Source organism: Echinops telfairi, unplaced genomic scaffold (genome assembly GCF_000313985.2).
Source record: "Echinops telfairi isolate 266 unplaced genomic scaffold, ASM31398v2 ScPeMD7_5;HRSCAF=22, whole genome shotgun sequence".
NCBI classification, from domain to species: domain Eukaryota; kingdom Metazoa; phylum Chordata; class Mammalia; order Afrosoricida; family Tenrecidae; genus Echinops; species Echinops telfairi.
Window position 1 is genome coordinate 17,965,664 of NW_022103901.1, and position 19,190 is coordinate 17,984,853.

Consider the following 19,190-nt stretch of genomic DNA (forward strand, 5'->3'; position numbering starts at 1 on the left):
GAATCCACAGAGGATTCAGCCAGAGCTGTGCTGGAGCATCCCACTGATTCACTGACCTGTTGGCTGGGGGGTCAGTGAGGGCGCAGAATATTGGGAGAGGGGTAGGAGGAGGGAAGAGAGCTAAGCCCAGGTCTGAACTCCCGCAGGTTGTGGGTGATTGTGCTTGAAAACTCTACTGAAGTACAAAGCAGCAGCAGGCAACGCACAGGTGCCAGACCACCTGCGCTTTTGTCTGTAAGAAGGCATCTGCTTCCTTTGCAAAATCAATTACCCAGGCCCAGTTTATCTGCTGCTGCTGCTCCTCCTGAGGTGGCGATGGGTGGTGCCGTTCTTGTCAATTCTCCCTGCAGCATTGGTTCCTTGCTCTGCTCTGCAAGGTTGAAGAGGCAAAGGCCCTTACCCAAAAGGTGTGATCTCCCCTCCCACCCAACCCCGGTCCCTGCTTGCTAAAGGGTGTGATCTCCCCTCCCACCCACCCTACCTAATTCATTCTTTTGGCCCTCAAGATGATCTTTGAGTTTTGGTTATGTCTCACTCCCATAGTACCTCCAGACTATGGCTGTGAGCCCCCAGTCCCTGCAGCCCTCTCCTTCAAGATATTTGTGCCTAAGAACTTTTCATCATTTTTCTCCAGTATGCTGTGTTATTTTCATAGATATATTGGCAGCACATATAAATACGTGTATAGAAATAACCTCTGTCAAACTTTTACATATTCATGGGCATAGAGCCATTTGCCTCCCTAACACCGATGAGTTTGAGAGTCTATCTCAATCATGATTACTGTTATTGCAGGACTGTGCATGAAACTGTATTCAACCCTTTAAAAACATTTGCCTTAAACAAATTTAATCTCTCACAGTTTAAGAGACTAGACTTTTGAAGTCAGATCACTACTAGCTCTAGGAACCCTGGTAGCATAGGAGCTGGGCTGCTAACCTCAAGGTCAGCCTTTCAAAACCACCAACCCCACCTTCAGACAAAGACAGGGTTTTCTACTCTAATCGAAAGAGTTATAGTCTCAGATCTCACAGGGGCAGTTCTACCCTGTTGACACAGGGTGACTGTGTGTCCAAATCGCCTCAATGGCAGTGAGTGAGTTCAGGGCAAGGCTTTCTCTCCGTTAGCTCTAGGGGAAAGTCTTAGTCTCCCTTTACACATCTGTGGACTTCATGTCCTTTGAAAATCTCCATGGGGCTCATCTTCCCCAGTGCCAAGAAGCTCTTCCCAAAGGATGGGCTCCACTCATGGATTTTATTTCTGGGTGGGATTGGGTCAGCTCTCTCTTCTTCTGTGTCTTGTAAGATAAAAGGTTAGGCAAGCCACACCACAGGGAAATTCTCCTTCCATCCAGTGGGGTTTGGGATCTGAGTAAGCATGTTGCATTTCACTCAGATCTTCCTACAAAGAGATTGACTGACCATGTCAGCTCACATCACAAGGGATGATTCTCTCGTGACATATGAGGGAGCCTCAAAAGGTCCATGGAAAGATGCAATAAAAAAAAAAAAAACCCGGCATTTCCCATAGACTTTTTTGAAGCCCTCTTGTAACTGTCAAATTAGATTCTTACATAACTGCCGATGAGAATCATGACATAGCCAAGTTGACACATATTTTTGGAAGATACAATTCAGTTCATGATGACACTTAAGTTGTTTTTACCTTTGTTGCTTTAACCTTTGAGCTTTTCCTAGTCTCTTCCTTTGCCTTGACCTTTTTTTTTTTTTTTTTTTGCTGTCCTCCCCTTTGTTATATATTTCCTTTCCCTCGTTCAAGGTTACCAGGGCTGGAAGGGGGAAGAGGGTAAAATCACTCGCTGGAGAGTTGAGGTGGGGAAGGCGAGAAATAAAAGGCAAAATCCAAGATTTGTCCATTGAAACTCATCCTGACTTTCCGATGTCATTCATGTAGAGCTGTAAATCTCACCAGTGAATAGATGAATCCCGACTGAGGCAAAAGGTCTGAGCTCAAGCTAGATTTTCGTATCAACAGCCCATAAATATTATTCAAAGTCGTGAGGTAGACAAAGAAGAGCCTTGGACTCCTGGAGTGTTCCGACCCTAATCCTGAATTCAGACTGTTAAATTCAAGGGCTTACTTCACCTCTCCATTTAGATGCCAAATAGAATTTTCAAACATAGTAGATCCCAAACAGAAATCTTTTCCTCTTAACACTTTTTGACCTAAGAGTATCCTCTTCTCAGTTATTGATAATCAATTTCCATGGCATATCAGCCCCAAAGCCTGAGAAATTCTTGACTTCTTTCTTTCAAACTCACATACAATCCTATAGAACCCCTATGAGGTCTACCTTCAACAGATTTCCAGAATCTGACCCCTTCTCACCACCTCTATAACCAACCAATTATGTTCCTGGCCACCAATATCTCTCATCTGTATGGTCTGCTGATCTCTCTACGGAGTTGTTGATGTAAGTTAGATCAGGATCATGCTTTTGCTTGAAACTGCTAATGGCATCTGTTTCTCTTGGACTGAGGGCCCCAGTTCTCACAGTGTCTTTCCAAGGCCCTTCATGGTTTTGCTGTCAATACTTATTGGATCTCATCTTCTGTCCTATGTTCCGGCAACAGGAATCTCTTTACTTCACGATGTCCAGCCACATTCTTGTCTTAGGGCATTTTCAGTTGCTGTTTCCTCTACCTGGAAAACGTTCCCTAGAGAGCTGCATGATGTTTTCCCTCATCCTTTAAAGATTTGCTCACCTATTTCCCCACTCTAACACTCCTTATCCCCATCACACTCTCCAAAACAAGCAAACAGATCAATTGAATTCATTGTCATCAAGTCGCATCTAGCTCATAGTGGCCTGGTAGGAGTGGGTAGAACACCCCCTGTGGGTTTCCAAAGCTGTAAATCTTTGCAGGCGTAGAAAGCCTTATCTTTCTCTCATCCTTGCACCCGTTTGTTTATTTGTGATCCCTGTTGTATGTATCACCTCTTATCATAGTACATCATGTATGAATATTTGTTTATTTTTATTATCGATATCCATTGCTTGAGTATAAGATCCCTACCATAAAAGCCAAGCACTGCCTTCAAGTTGCTTTCCACTCATAGGCTTTCCACTCAGACTGCCAATCTTTCTGGGAGCAGATGGCCTCAACCTATTCCCCGGAAGTAGCTGATGAGTTTGAACCACTGGCCTTGTGTTTAGCAAGCGGTCCAAAACTTATCAGACAGCATCACCAGGGCTGCTTAAAAGCTCTCTAAGGACTGGGATTTATGTCTTTGTTTATTCATTGATGCACACCAAATGCTTATACTGGACATAGATGAAGGAAAATAATAAATGTTTATTGAATTAATGGGAAACACAAATCTCAAGTAGATACATAAATAAACATTTGTTTTTCTAATTGAGCTTCAGGAGTTCTAAATCTCTGCTTAGCTTAACCTTAATTTTAAAAAATATATTGTGCTTCTAGGGAAAGAATTTTTGTTTCGTCTTGTCTTCCCACCGTTTTGTTCAATAATCGATCAATTTCAGGAGCCAAAGTGTTCTTGTGCCTTTTAAGGGGAAAAATGGTTGCATCATAAATTTTCATTTATTTTTTTTCTTGCTTGCTACTGCTGCTGAAGACCCATTTGATAAAATAAGCTACTTGAGGCAATAGCCCTGGACTCAGGGGTCACCAGCTCCTTGCGGTGATTTGAATACATGGCTTTTCTCTCTAAAGAGAAGGAAGTGGTCTAAAGCAAGCCTTCTTGGAATAAGACAGATGGCTTTGAGGGCCAGTTTAACTTCAGTTCTCTTGAATAAACATCTCTTAAGTGAGGACGGCATCCTGGTGGTTGGCATTTGTTACGTGTTGGCCTGTTAACTGCCAGGTCAGCAATTTGAAACCACCAGATGTTCTGTGGGAGAAACACAGGGCTTTCAATTCCCATAAAGAGTCACAGCCTCAGAAACCCACATAGCAGTCCTACCCTGCCCTATCTTGTCCGAGGGTCACCAGGACTGAGAACAGAGGGGATGGGAGTGAGTTTGGCTTTGAGTTCATTTAATAGATGAAAGTAGTTCATGCAACTGAGATACTGTGATACGTTTGGCACAGTACCCGGCCCAGGTAACCTTTAATTTGATAAACTCACCCTCACTGCTATCAATCTACTGTCGGTTCATAGTGCCCCTATAGGACAGGGTAGAACTGCCCCTGTGGGTTTCTGAGACTGTAGCTGTTCACAGGAGTAGAAATGCTGTCTTTCTCCCGAGTAGCGGCTGGTGCTGTAGAACTACTGACTTTGTGGATCGCAGCCCAATGTGTAAACACGATGCCACCAAGGTTCTTAACAATTATTTGCTTTCCCTGTTGATTTGATATCACCTTGCTTTTGAAGCCAGGCATCAGAATGAGATGGTTACCGTGTTTGAGGGTGAGTTGGACCAATTCTCTGCAGATGCTCCAGACCTATGTCTTATTTGTTCAATCAGAAAAGAATAGCTTTTCTCCTGAGCACATGGCTAGGCAAACACCATCTCATTTTCCCTCAAGCGACAAAGATTCCTCCCCATCATAAACGTGCATTTAGAATTTGGGGTGCACATGTACCTTACCTTTATTCTCAAAATGTGACATCTTCAGAGAGTCATCCTTTTGGGGACATAGCAAGTCCTGATTCAGCGTTTACTTATCCATACTAGCAATTTCGTTTCTGCAAATACATTTCAGAGTCCCTACTTTAAAGACTGTAGGCACTGGTGTCTTATGTAAATACCTTCCCAGGCAGTAGGCAACTTGAATGTCTGTGTCGCTGGTCTTCCGCCAGGTGTGCTGCAGAGGAAATTACTAGCTAACTGCCATGGCTTGGACTTCATGAGTCCAGTTTAGACAGATGCCCTTGGATGGGAGCCGTGACTCGGTGTCTCTATCAGTGAAGTGTGGAAGAGCTCGAGCAGAGCTGTAAGCGATAGCCAGCTTTGCCCTTTATTCATGTTCCTATCTAACACAGTCATAGCAGCAGTGACAGCACCGGTAACTGCAAGAAGAGGTGTAGTTGTTGTTAGCTGTCATTTAGTTGGTCCCTACTCTTGTTCATCCCATGGACAACATAACAGAAAGTGTCCAGTCCACTCCATCTTCATGGTCAATGGGACAGGTGAGTCCATTCTTGTGGCTACTTTTCATTTTGAGTGTTTGTCAATCTAGGGGGTACATATTTCAGCACTGACAATAGTCCGTTGCCATCCGTAGAGTTTTATTGACCAGTTTGCAGAAGTAGTTAGGTAGGCCTTCTTAGTCTGTCTTCATCCAGAAACTCTATGGAGACCTGTCCACTATGAGTGAGTGTGCTGGTTCTTAAAATCCTGGTGGCATCGCTTTAAGCATCATGGCAACAGGCAAGGCACCCAGTTTGTCATGATGGGTAGCAGCAGCAGTAGTAAAAAATAGTTACTTTTTTTTTTTTCAAACTGAGATCTATGATGAACCCGGTACCAGCTGGAGACTTTGGCTATTAGGTCACAATCTGAAAGTGAGTTTGTGTAATAATCAGTCATTTCTGCTAGAAGTGTGTCTCAAAGTTACATGTTAGGAAAAGGAAGAGATAACAGATTCAAGGATTGTCAGATGGATGGGATAAACAGAGAAGGTACAGGTAAAATATCTGAGGATAGGACTTTCTTCCTCCCCGCAGAAAGGTTAAGAAAGAGGAATTTTTTCCTGTGACTCTGGTAGTGAAAGCCTGTCTCAGAAAAAGGCAACCAAACCTTAGGATAATAATGAAGTGGTCATTCCTTAGTCAAGGAAGGGATGAAGCGATATTAACAAAACAGATGCAATTCCCAAGTACAAGACCAAATGACTTTGCTTTGGGGAGAAATGAGTGGGGGTTTAATCAAGGCACATGCTTCTAAGGAGTATGGAGGCCACCTCTAACTGCTGGTGGAGAGATTCTATTTGACTTGAATTCTCCACAAACAACTTCTTTTCTTGTTGGATTGGATAGCATCTCTTCATTTGTCAACATTTTGTAGAGATGCATTTCCAGTTGACCTTCATGCATGACTCAGTTCCAAAGTATTCAAGATACAAGGGAGTGGAACCACTATTGAATACATTCTCTTTCCTCCTATTTCAGGATGCTGTTTCTAGGAGAGGGGGTTGGAGATGCTAAGCTGAGATGCTTAGAAGAGGAGTCTTGGGAAAGTGGGCACACTAGAACAAGGAGAGATATAGGGAGGTTCCTCACTTAAGTTATTTTTGAGAAAAGATGAGTTAAATTAAGTCATCTAGACATCTTATATGAAACTATCTATAAAGTGTACGTGACTCTTCATTCATTCACCAACTATTCGCTAAGACTCTACAAATAGTTGTGTCTGCGTTGTGCTGGGTGTTGAATGTTGGGTGTTGTGCTGGGTGTTGAATCACTAGACATGGGCTTAACATTTTAGTGTGGAGAACAGCAAATAAACCAACACAAATAAAGATAATAGGAGGCATTTCGTTCATTCACAATAAAGGTATTTAATTCATTCCCAATCTCATTCAACACAAATCAAGATAATGGAAAGCTTCATTGAAGGGAAGTCACTTAAGATGAGCTAAGGAAGATGAGAAGGAGCTAGCAGGCAAAGAGCTGAGACAGAGAAGAAAGACCAGGTAGAAAGCTCTTGAATTTCAGAGCAGTGATTCTCAACCTTGGTTGCACATTAGAAACTCCTGGAGAGTTATAAAACCTGATGATTCGTGGTTTCCCCTCCCAAAGATTGTGATCTCATTGGTCTGTGGTTTGGCCTGGACATTGATCTGCTTAAAAATCTCCTTGGTGATTTTCAAGTGCAGAGAGGGTGGAGAACTGCTGCCTTAGAGGAAAAAGGAGGCTACAGTGGTTGGGATGCAGAGAGGGAGAAAACAATCTAGGAAAGATAAGCAATAGAGGAAGATCTTTGACTTTAAGGCTTCAGAGCATGTGATAAGGAACTTTGCATTTAGTCGGTGAAATGCATTTATTCAGGTATCCCGTGGTAGTGGTGTTAAAGCGGAAAAGCCTAAATATCAGAGAGAGAGAGAGACTGGGACTCTCCTCCCTGACCATCAGACTGATGTCTCCAGAAGAGAGAAGGATGAACGGCCCATATTTTTCATTCGGGGACCATTTATTGCCACCCTGGAAAGATATTAACTTTTGATCAGTGAAGCCATGGCAACTTGTTAAACTGAAATAACAGACTGAATTTATTCATTTCTCCCCCTTTAATAAGTTAATAAAAAGTGGAGAATTGTGGCATACCAGGTTACCAAGAGATGATTGAGGGGGAGGAATGAGAATTTATTCCCCAGAAAATAGAAGAGATGGAGTCCCTTCAAATTCTGGAGTGACTTCGATGCCATCTCCTGAACACAAGTGTGGGAGCTGAGTGGATTCTTAGAATCTTGCCTTTCACCTAGAGCTGCTGACCTAGGATCTGCATCTGGACAAGATCCCTAAGGGATTCCCCTGTCCTTTGAAATGCAAGAGGTGCTGCTTCAGCTGCTCTCCACCTTGCAGCTCTGCTCAGCTCACCCAGACCTTTACTGCTGCGTCGCTGGGAGACCTCCGGGGAAACAGATGGATTGGACACAGCCACATGAGAATTTGTGGGCATGTGAGTGTGTGCGCATGCGCACAACACACACACACACACACACACACATATACACATGTGAGGAAGAGGCAGAGACCTGGAAGAATTGTCATTGTTCCTCTTCCTTAGATTTTATTTTATTTTCGCCATGACGTCACTGCCCTGATTCGTTTTCTCCTTCCCTTCTAGCTGTTGGCAACTTCTGCTCCCTCTTGACCCTCCTCTGTCCACAGATAGATATTGCACTAACCTTTCAAATCCAGTTGTCTCTCTTCCTTCATGTCTCTGATTTATCTAACTGGGGGAGGGGACCCTCCAGAGGGACCCTACCTCTCTAGCTTCCCCTTTTCAAGTTTCAGTGACTTTTTTTCTTTTTTGTTTTTTAATTATTAATTGGGAATGAATGCATATTTTATATCATACCATAGTTCAATCACATCAAGCAGTATTGTACAATTGCCATCACAATCAGTTTCCAAACTTTCTTTTCCTTCCTGGACTCCTGGACATTGTTCCCTTTTACCACTCCCCCACCCCCCACCCCCACTATATCCTGAAAGCGTTATTCTACTTGCTGTCCCTATAGTTCATTAATCCTGGTTTCGTATATGGTGCAACCCAGACCTCCATGCTAACCCGTTGTAGAAGGAGCGTCAAGATGCCATGCAGTCGAGTTCTGAATCAATTTTTCCCATAAGAAATAAATGAAAACAGATCAATCCGTTTTTGACCACCAAGTTTTGACCTTAACCTTGCCTTTTTATACAAAACATTACATGGAAATTTCAAAGCAAATAAGTTCAGAGTTAAATAATATAATTTAGAAAAGAAACATACCGTTAACAAAAGTTTTTAACAACTACAGTATGGTCCAAACCTTGAGAGAGATGAGGATGTGGATCTGTGGACACGGATGTGGGGAGGAGGGATGGAGAGAGAGCCATTGTTTGGAAGGGGATCCCCTTCCATCAAATCAACTGGGAGCTGCTTTTCAGAAGTGTTTTCCCTTCTTTGCCTTTTTTCACTAGGACCTGGTTGGCTTTCTCTTAACAGAAAAAGTCTATCTAATGTGGTTTGTTGTATGCATTTCCTTAAACTTTCTCTAAAAGGGTTTACTAAATTTTCATCAACAATATCAATAACAGTTCACCAGTTGCTTATCATGATGATTCTTTAAAAAAAACAAAAACCTCATTCTTAGGACCGATGTTATTTTATCTAAAAACAGTACCAAAAGCCACAAAAACTAAGAAAATTATAGCAAAATGCTTGGAACACAGCTGCAAAAGGTTTAAACAACATGTACTAACAGTGCCAACTAACGCTGAGTGACAAAAACACGAACTGCTTTTGTTTACAAAAATCACGTGCTTCAGGTGGCATTTGTTTCAGCCCCGATGCAAAATTTTCTCCACATTTTGCGTCAAAATCCGATTATGCCAAGTATTGATGTCAAGTACTGGGGTTCCACCGTACCCCAAACTAGAAAAACATATACCACAACTTCAAGAGGGTGACCCCCTCTGAGATACACTCTAATATAATTCTTCTCATCCACTCACCCACTCTCTCTCCTTTCATCTCCAACTAATGAAGCTTCGCCCTGCCTTCTTGGCAAAGGCACATAAAGTGCATAGAGATAGCACTTTGCACAGCCCTTCCATATGCATGCTCTGTAATGCTCGTCCAGCGATTCAACGGATGGGGCTGCTCTTCCCCATTTTACAGATGGGGACATTGAGGCTTGGGGAGAGTATGGCCAAGGTCACACAGTTGTCCACAGGGACCCAAGGGAGAACTGAGATCAATTGGACTCTAAAGCCCATGCACTTAATAATGAAGAAATACTGCTCTCTGCATGAACAATTTTATTGATTTTTCTACAGGACGTGCTCATTAGTCTTTCTGAGCCTCTTCACAGCGTTCCGTATGTGACAGCGTAATATCCAAGTAAGATAGCATCCATTTACTTCTCTCCTTAATCCTCATCTTTCCTCCATCTTCTTCCCAAAATAATAATAAAAAAAATAGGATGAGGGTGGGGAGAGGAGATTTTGTACTGGGCTTAATGCTTCAGAAGTACAACCTGAAATTCCTATTAGTCTCTACATTTTGTGATTAAAACCAAAACCAAAACCTTGAACCCTTGCAGGGTGAGGTGGAAACTCACAGAGCCCACGCCCAGGGCAGGCTGGGAAAGTGATGGATACACCCTGTTCTGCCCCGAGCTGAGATGAAGCGAGGCAAAGGGAAGAAAGACAAAACTGAGGATGCCACAAATTAGAGGTGTCCCCTGAGCCTTGATTCTCAATTATCTTTTGATTGGCTGTCATGTAGTGGACCATGGCTGCTTCATGAGCAAGAGAACAAAACGTTGCCCTGTCCTGGGCCACCCCTAGGATCGGTAGTAGAGTATACCATTAGAGTGTACCATTGTGCTAGGGTTGTCATTGACTGGTTTTCAGAAGTAGGTCTCCAGGCCTTTCTTCCTAGTCTGACTTAGTCTAGGACTCTGCAGATGACTCATCCCCACATACAAGCCATCACTGACAGATGGGCAGTAGCTGCCCAGGAGCTGCTTTGGCTGGAAATCAAACCTGGGTTTGATATAAAAGATGAGGGGTCTACCACTGACTCACTAATCACATGCCGTGGATTTGGAGCATGGAAACTCAGAAGCATCAGGGAGTTTGTTAGGTATTTTCAGGCCCGAGACATGGCTTTGCTGTCCTAAAGAGCAAGGGGATTACAGGAAAATGGACCCTATGAACATGGGGGTTTTCGCATAAGCCTCCATTGACTGGCAGCCGAGGGCCTAACCTAATGAACCAGAAGAGAGTGGGCTGGTCAAGACTCTAGGAGCCGAGTCCCTCCAATTCTCATCATGGGTCTGACACTCAGAAGCAGATATGATTGAGGAACAAGCATAAGATTCTGTCATCCGGGATGAATGGAACGCAAAACAGAAATTTAGTGGAGAATGGGGGTGGAGGGTGGGGGATTCTATCGCTTTGCCAACTGAGCTGAGGGCAGAGAGTGGAGACCATAACAAGCTTCCCTAGAGATCAACACTATCCCTGGCCTCTGGGGTGTGTCCACAGCTCCCTGAACCCTGCCTCTGGGAGGAAGCGCTTTAGTTCCCCCAGGGAGGGTAGACCTCCCTCAGTGCTCCTTGCATAATTGGGATGATGCGCAGGGAAATTAAAAAGGTCATTAATCACTGTAGGGCCACAGGCAGCTCTCTGGGACCCATTTTTCAAGATGATTAATCACAGGCAGCTCCTCCCCACACCCCGATTCATTTTCCTGCCACGGTTCACTCACTTTCCTGGGCTGTGTCCTCTTCGTCCCTGTCAGAGGCAACCCTGTGGCATGTCTTTCTGGGTGGCCTTCTCGGCTACTAGCCTGGTGAGAACCTAGGATGAGAACCACATCTCTGAACCTAGCTCTGTCATGCACTGGTTGGTCACCTGACAAGTCACTTCCTCTGTGTGAAGCTGGGTTTCTTCATCAGGAAAATGGTGACACACATAACATTAGCCTTACGCCTAAAGGTTAGCTGAGAAAATAAACCTGTCAAGTCAAATATGACTTCTGGACCAGGCTGAGACTGCTAATACATGTGTTTGTTTTCCCCTCTTGTATGAGATTGGCTACATGGGTGAGTGTTGCTCATCAAAGTCCTTGCAGTTCTGAAATGCTAGGAAGCAGTAGAGACAGATTCCCAAGGATCTCATTGCCTTTTGCTAATAGTAATGACGTTGATCACCATTTATTGGACACTCGACTTGTCACTTTGTCATACTGTAGTGGCTTGCACATTGCACCAAGGCTGAAAGCTACACCACCATAGTTTAAATATCAGTAGGGTCACCAATTCCAGCTGGGCTGCAGAGGAGCTTCCAGACTAAGATAGACACGGAAGAAAGTCCTGGTGAACTACTCCCCAAATTTAACCAATGAAAATCTTATGAATAGCAACAGAGTGTGATCTGTCAGGGTGCCTGAAGATGAATCCCCCAAATTGGAGGACCCTCCAAATATGCCGAGGTTGCAACAATGGATTTGGATAGACCCAGGATCATGAAGGTTACCATCTTCGTGAAGATCCTTGTCTTGAGGGAGTGGCAGCATTCTGTTAGGTTCTACCTGGGTTGCTATGAGTCAGGTATACTTGTTGGCAACTAGCTCTCACAGGAACAAGTGCCAGCTCCTTTTCATGGCTTCTTGCCCTCAAACACTACACTACCTCTGAGAGGTGCACTTCGTTGGCCCAGGTTCAGAGTGGGAACGTAACCTGTTCAAAATCACACAGCCAGTAAGGATGGAGAGTGGAATCCTAACTGAGGTCCACTTGAGGTCAATGCCACTGCTCTGTGGAGGCACCCCAGACCTCAGCAACAAGACGAGCAGTGCCCTCCCTCACCTTGCTGTTCCTGAATTCCAGCAGGAGCTACCCTTCTCCAGGGCAGGGGCTGGGAAAGGAGCCACGCTCAGGCCTTGCTTGAACAGCCTCCTCTTCCCCTTGTGTTTGCCAATTAGCCTCCTATCCAGCTTGCTGCTGCTTAAGATAAGCAGCTCCTTCTGCCCACTGGTGCATTGTTCCCAGAGCCTCCCTGACCAGCCCCCAATCGGGAGGCTCCGGATTTCCCTGGAGTTAACTACATCCCGAGGGAATTCAAGTGAATCTATGAGGCGAGTTCAGCTCCCGTGAACCCAAAACATAAGGACGGACTTTTCTAAGGCTGGCAGAGATAAAGGAACATGACCCAGGAAAATGGAAAATCTCTGTGAAGAGGGGATGGCACTGGAAGATTGAGCTTGGACCCGACTCTGCTAGGATTCATTTTATGACCTTGGACAAGTCGTGAAACTCTAGGCAAGTGTCTTTCTGAAAACTTGAAGATGAGATTAGAATCTGAGAGTGTAGACGTGTATAAAGAACAATAACAAAAATAAAAGAAGCCAACCCACTGGTGTAGAGTGATTCTGACTCATGGCAACCTTACATGTTTCAGACTACAGCCTACAGCCATACTCTCTTGGGCTGTCTTTGATTTTTGTTTTGCTTAAGTTATTGTAGCTTTTTGGCTCTTGCTGAGAATTTACTCAGCAGAACACACCCCAAATCAACAACTTCTACACGTGTGATCTAGTACGCGGATGCCACTCTGCGAATCCTGCCACCATTCTCACCCTCGTTTACTGCATGGCTCCTCCTCCATTAACAACATTATGACCCGATATGTTTTCTATCTAATCTTTCAAATGCCTGCTGCTAATAGAGAAAGAGCTTCAGGGAACGCAAAACTTAATGCAGACATTCTTGACCTGTTCTGATCTCATGCCAAAGGTGGCAGTAGTTTATGGAAGTTCTTAGCCACACATCCTACATTCTCCTCCTACCCCCGACTTCCTTTCTCAGCAGCTTCATGGGAATGGAAACCAACTGTTGTACCTTAAGTAGTTTCTTTCAAGTTTTGAAAACCCCAGGCTTTGCACTGTGAACTAGGATGTGGCCAGAAGCACTAAACATGTTATTAGACTAATTGATTGGAATATACCATGAAACCGTGACCCCAAACCTCCAAGCCATGGAAACAAAGTGCATGCGGTGAGTGGGGCTCCATGAGAAGTCTCAGGAGCTGCTCTTTCTTGGTGATTGCTAGAACTATAGCTCTCACACAACTTTGGTGTATTCATCTTTTTACAGCAATACAACAGTTATACAATTTATTGACAACAGTTACATCAGCAGGCTGTGCAAACTTGTCCTTAATCAGCGTGATTTTGCAGCCACTGTAAATAAGAACTCAGCACTCCATAAGCAATAACTCCAGTTTTCCCCCATTTTCCTCCCCCTGTGATCACATTGGTCCCTATATATTTGCCTTCTTACCGTGTTCCATATCAATGTGTGAAGTCAGATAAAATTTGACCTTTTGTGGTTGACTTATTTCACTCAGCATAATGTCTTTAAGCTCCAACATATCTTAGAATGCAGCAAGACATCATTTTCTTATGGTATATATGTTAGGGTTCTCTAGAGAAACAAAACCAGAATGCTAATAATTTTATATGGATTTAGATAGATAGATAACATAAGAAATAAACAATTAATTAAATTATAAAGCAGCACAAATGGCTCAGTGCAACTCACTCCCATGAGACAGTTGTGAGACACTGGCAGTCCTTCAAGTCTTGAGGGCCGCCGGGTAGTCCTCTGTAGAGCAATTCAGGCTATCTGGACATAGGCAGCAAACAGGAAGGCATGTCACCAACAGTCAGTCAGATGACAGGGTCTGACAGTCCCCAGCTCAAGAGACTAAGATACATGTAAATTCCAATGGTATGGCGAAGCAGGTCTTGAAGGAACCTCAAATTACAGCGACACAGTCCCCGAGTTAGGTGTCCCACAGGTTGTGTAGCTTGCAAATTGAGGCACAGAACAAGCAAGGCAGCTGCACACTGGTCCGATGATCACAGAGCGAGAGACAAAAAAGGCAAGGCTCGCTGTGCCATTTATCTCTCTGCTCTTCAATGAATCCCACATGTGCTCATTGGCCATGTTGGCACAATAAATGTTAACTATCTCAGTCTGAGTTATATCCCATGATCTGTATGTTTGTATATATCATAATTTGTTTAGACATATCATCCACTGATGGACGTTTAGGTTGTTTCCATCGTTGGGCTGTTGTAATTAGTGCTGTAATGAACACTGGTGTGTAGGTTTGTGTTTGGGTCTCTGCTTTCAAGTCTCTGGGGTATAGACCTAGGGATGGAATTGCCAGGTTATATGGTAGTTCTAGTTTACGTTTTTTGGAGGAAATACCACCCTGTTTTGTGCAACAGCTGTACTGTTTCACATCCTACCAGTAATGCCTAAGGGCTCCCATTTCCCCAAAGTCACCGTGTGTTCTTTTCTGTTGTCATTGTTGTTATTGTTGGGATGCTGGACTTTTCATGGGTGTTAAATTTCTCAGTTATTCCCAGTATTTGGTGTGTTTATCCACACTAATTTCTGCACATACACACGCACGCATGCGCACACACCTCTCTTAGATGCTCAGAGCCTTCTGCCTTAGCGTATTATTTCCTTTGCATGTCTGCAATAGCTTCTTCTCTCTCCATGGTTTCATTAGGATTTGGAAGTTCTAGATCTTGGTTTTCAACTTTCAATGCTTTTTAAACACACCAGAGAACACACCGTGGTCAATAGCCAATCTGTCCACTGGTCGGCATTAATCAGTCTGTCCACCAGGAGGCACTGTTCTCTTTCTCGCTCTCCCTCTCACTCACTTATTCACTGACTCACTGACTCGCTCACTCACTCACTCCCTTGCCTTCTCAGTTTCAGTCAGTAACCCCTATATCCCATGATCCCTTTGGGGCCTAGTTATTGCCAGAGGCTTTCTTCACTGCTCTGTAGGGCTGCTTATAAGCTCCACTGGCTTCAGTGTGGTGGTTGAGAGTAGTACGCAGTAGCCTCGATCAGCGTTACTCAGCGCCAGCCAAAACCAGGGAGCAGTGACAAGCATCCTGGGGGAACTGACTCCCAGGGAGGACTGACCCGCTGGTTTCCAGGGCCTGAGCTATGGTGTGTGCAAGGTGGTGATGGAGGACTGTCTATGGACGCAGCCTCTGCTGCTCTGGTCTTCTGTAGTGATTCACAGCCGGCTTGTAGCTGACAGTGTCCAGGTAGAGAACACTGCAACACTTTGAATGGACTCCCCGGGCATTCTGGGCTGTCAATTTTAGAGTAGAAGCAGGCTCTGGTACTGGTGGCAATACCCAGTTCCTAGTGGTGGCCTACATGGCTTAGAGGAGAGGAAGGGACCGTGGGAGAGGCAATCTTCTTACCACGTGAAGCTCATTGTGATTCACTCATTCTTTCCTCTGTGTAGTTATTCGCTGCTGTTCGTTGTCCTCCAACTTAGGAGTCGCTCAAGGTCACATTTGTATCTGTTGGGAAGGGCCAGGATGATGTCGGTTTATGGCACCATCTTTCCAGCTCCATCAAGTTTTCAACGGCTGCAGTCTTACAAAAGCACGTCTTCAGGCCTTTCTACCTTTGTGCCGCTCGTCATACATGAGCAATCTCTTCCTTTCGATTTCCAACTAGCCTCCCACTCCTCTAAGTTTGGGTGGATTCAGACCACCAACCTATGGGTTGATAAGAAACCAAACCAAACCCAACGAAACCCAAACACACTCACTGCCATCCAGTCAATGCTGGTTCACAGAGGCCCTGTGCGTTTCTGAGACTGTCAGTGTTGACCCGAGTGGAAAGTTCATTCTTTCCCGAGATGTTGCTAGTGGTTTCAAGTTGACCATGCAGTTCACTGCCCCACTCGTCACCGCTTGGCCACGAGCAATTTGCTTAATCTACTGAGTGACAATTAAGGACCGGTCCTCACAATGCCCAATGAAGGAACTACTCCTGGCATCAGGATAATATACTGTAAAAAGGCTAAGGCGACAGGTTGGATCCTTTCCCCAGTTTGCTCACAGTGAGGGACTGGCAAAAACTAGGTCTCAGACTCCTGTCTTTCCGACTCTAGAGTGGGAACATTTTGTCACAATGCTCTGCTGGAATTGGCCACAGAGGTACAGACTCAATGTCTTGATGGCAAAGGATAGTTCTGGTTACCTGTGTACATTAAGGTGACCAGATTTAAAGCAGGACACCATTGACCTGGGGGGTGGGTGTTCTTGATTAAAATTTTGGTCTATATGGACCAAATACACAGTTCCCTAGCTTGTGCATTCTTTCCAAAAATCAGGACTTTTTAAAAACGCCAAAAATCGGGACTGTCCCGCCAAAAGTGGGATGTCTGGTCACCTTAGTGTACACAGAGGCTTTCTTCCTACCCATAGCCTGCTGCCTTACATGGCCCGAGAAGAATATATGTGCCAAAGAATGCCCAGGGCCAGCTAAATAATTTCCAAGGCTAAGCACAAATTGAAAATGTGACATCCCTTTTAAAAAGTTAATAAGGATTTTAAGAAGGGACAGCAGTGCATTAAACCAGGTGGGGGAGGCTTCTGAGTGAGGGTCCTTGTGACCGCCTGGGTTTCATGCCCATGAATCTAGACCCCTAGGCACCAGACCACCTTCTCAATCTCAGCCTGTTCTCCTGTTCGCCTCACCAAATATGACTCTGGTATGCATTACCTCTAAACAGTGGTTCTCCACCTTCCTCATGCCGCGGCCCTTTCATACAGTTCCTCATGTGGTGGTGACACCCAACCATACATTATTTCGTTGCCACTTCATCACTGTCATTTTGCTACTGGGATGAATCGGGCGACTCCTGTGAAAGGGTCGTTCGGGGGTCGCGACCCACAGGTTGAGAACCGCTGCTCTGTAGGAACGCCTCAGAGCCCTCACAGCGATTCTTAGGGTCTTGCTCAGGGGGCTGGGGTGCCCTGAACTGGTCTTGGAGTTTATCCGATGCAGAAAATGGCTTGTCAGCAGTCGGCTGATACGTGGGCCAAATGAATAAATTATTTCTCCTTCACGCCAGCGATTTTCCCTGGGGTCCGGGGCTAAAGAGACTTGACTTTGCCCGACTAAAGCCTTGACCGCTCATACCTAACCCACCAGAAAGAAACGTTCCAGAACATGGGCAAGTGGTAAAAGGCCGCTTCTAATTAGCTGGCAGTTGGCAAGCGAGGGATTTCTCTGGGCATAGCCGGCTGGTGGTCTGTGCGTAATTACCATGGAAACCTTCATGCTACACTCAGCTGATTCCCAGCCAGGTTCCCAGGGGATCAGACATTCCTCTGCACAAGGGGTGTCTGGGCTATCGACATTATTTGTGAGAGAAATAAATAGACAACTAGAAGAAAGATAGGTCGAATCCTTGTTGGAGCAAAGTTTTATCTCCATCCATCCTAGAGTCTAATTGATGTTGTTGTGTCTGCACACAAGGAAATCGTTGGAAGGTGACGGATTCCATTTGAATGGATCCCTTTTTGCTAGGCTGAAGGACAAGGAAAAAGTCCTAATTAGGAGCCAGACTTTCCTGCCTTCCCAGACAGCTGCAGGGTTTGCCATGAAGTGCAAAGACTCTTTACACAGTCACTTATTCAATTCTCCACTAAGCCCACTCATCACTCTATAAATGGGGTCCAAAACACTTGATCGTGTAAAATTTCAGGGTCACAAGTTTGCAAAGGTTATTAACTGAGAAGCGGTGTTGGTTGATGTTTGAGAATTATGTTAGTTAGGACAGGTCAGGGTGGGTTTTTGTTTGTTTGTTTGTTTTAATAATGACAAGTTAACCCCCCAAATTTGATGACTCCATGCAATAAAAGGAGCCCCTGGTTGTGTAAACCATTAATGTGGCCAGCTGTGAGCCCAAAGGTTGTAGGCCCACCAAGAGACGTCACCAGAAAAAGGCCCAGTGATCTTCCCCAAAATCAGTCATTTAAAACACTGTGAAACACAATTGTACTGTAGCCGGAGGGTTGATGAACCCAAGATTTGCATGGTAAGCAGCACTTTTCTGGCTGCAAAGGCAAATGAATTCAAGGTCACCAGACTCACAGGGTCATTGGGCAATATGCTAGGTTGTCGGCTTAAGTTCAAAGAACCACAGGTGAAAGGACAAGCCAGGTGGCGGATCCAGACCCAGCAAAAAGCAAGCAAGCTTTCCACCGCCTCTACTTATTAGCAAAGGGCCACACTCCTAAGGAACCTTCCTTTTTCATTGATTGGCTGCTCACATCATGGAGTTGATTGCGTTATGTTAGTTAGATCTGGTCATAGATGAATGGGTCTTAACTTCCAAACCACCGAGAATACTCTCATTGCATTATGTCAATGGACACCTAACCTTACCTATCACCTTGCTCTCCTTGTCAACTTGGCACCTATAGGTCATCCATAACCTCTAAAAGAAATCATAAAATCATACTTGCACATAACATGATACCACTAACAGGGGTAGAACAAAAATACACAACCCCAATTATGTCTTATATTTTATAAGTAAGCCAAAAAAAATGATGCATATATAAAAGGATGGAATATGTATAATAATTACAGTTCTCATTACTGCAGATGATCACATAGCCGTTAGTGGTATTTAGGACTACCTTGTTCCCTTTGCCCTTGGCTAGCTCCTCAGCCGGTCTATTTCTTTGCCTGATTGAGTAGCTCAAACCTCCCTTCCTAATGGGTCTGGGCCTTTAGTAGTAATTCAGAATTGGGATGCTGCATTTATCACGGATTTTAATCACAGGACATGGTAGAACTAAGAGGTGTCCTAAGAAATCACCTAGATTCCAGATATATTTTTCTTTACCTCCATTGTTTAATGTCAGTCTGGTTTCCCCTTGGATATCTGAATCAATCGCACCACCTCACGTACCCTTCTTTATTTGTTGATTCAGAGCCACAAGGAGCCGGAATAGGCAGGGGCATCTTTAACTTCCAGTTCAGTGAAATCAGTGCTGTGTGTCCAGGTGGAAGTATTCCTCATTTTTGCACTAAGACCTCTAGACACGGAGAGAATAAGGTTCTCAGGCACAGGAGGCAGACCTTTTGTAAATGGGTCACTAGGAGTAATAATGAGTAGCACCACTCTCA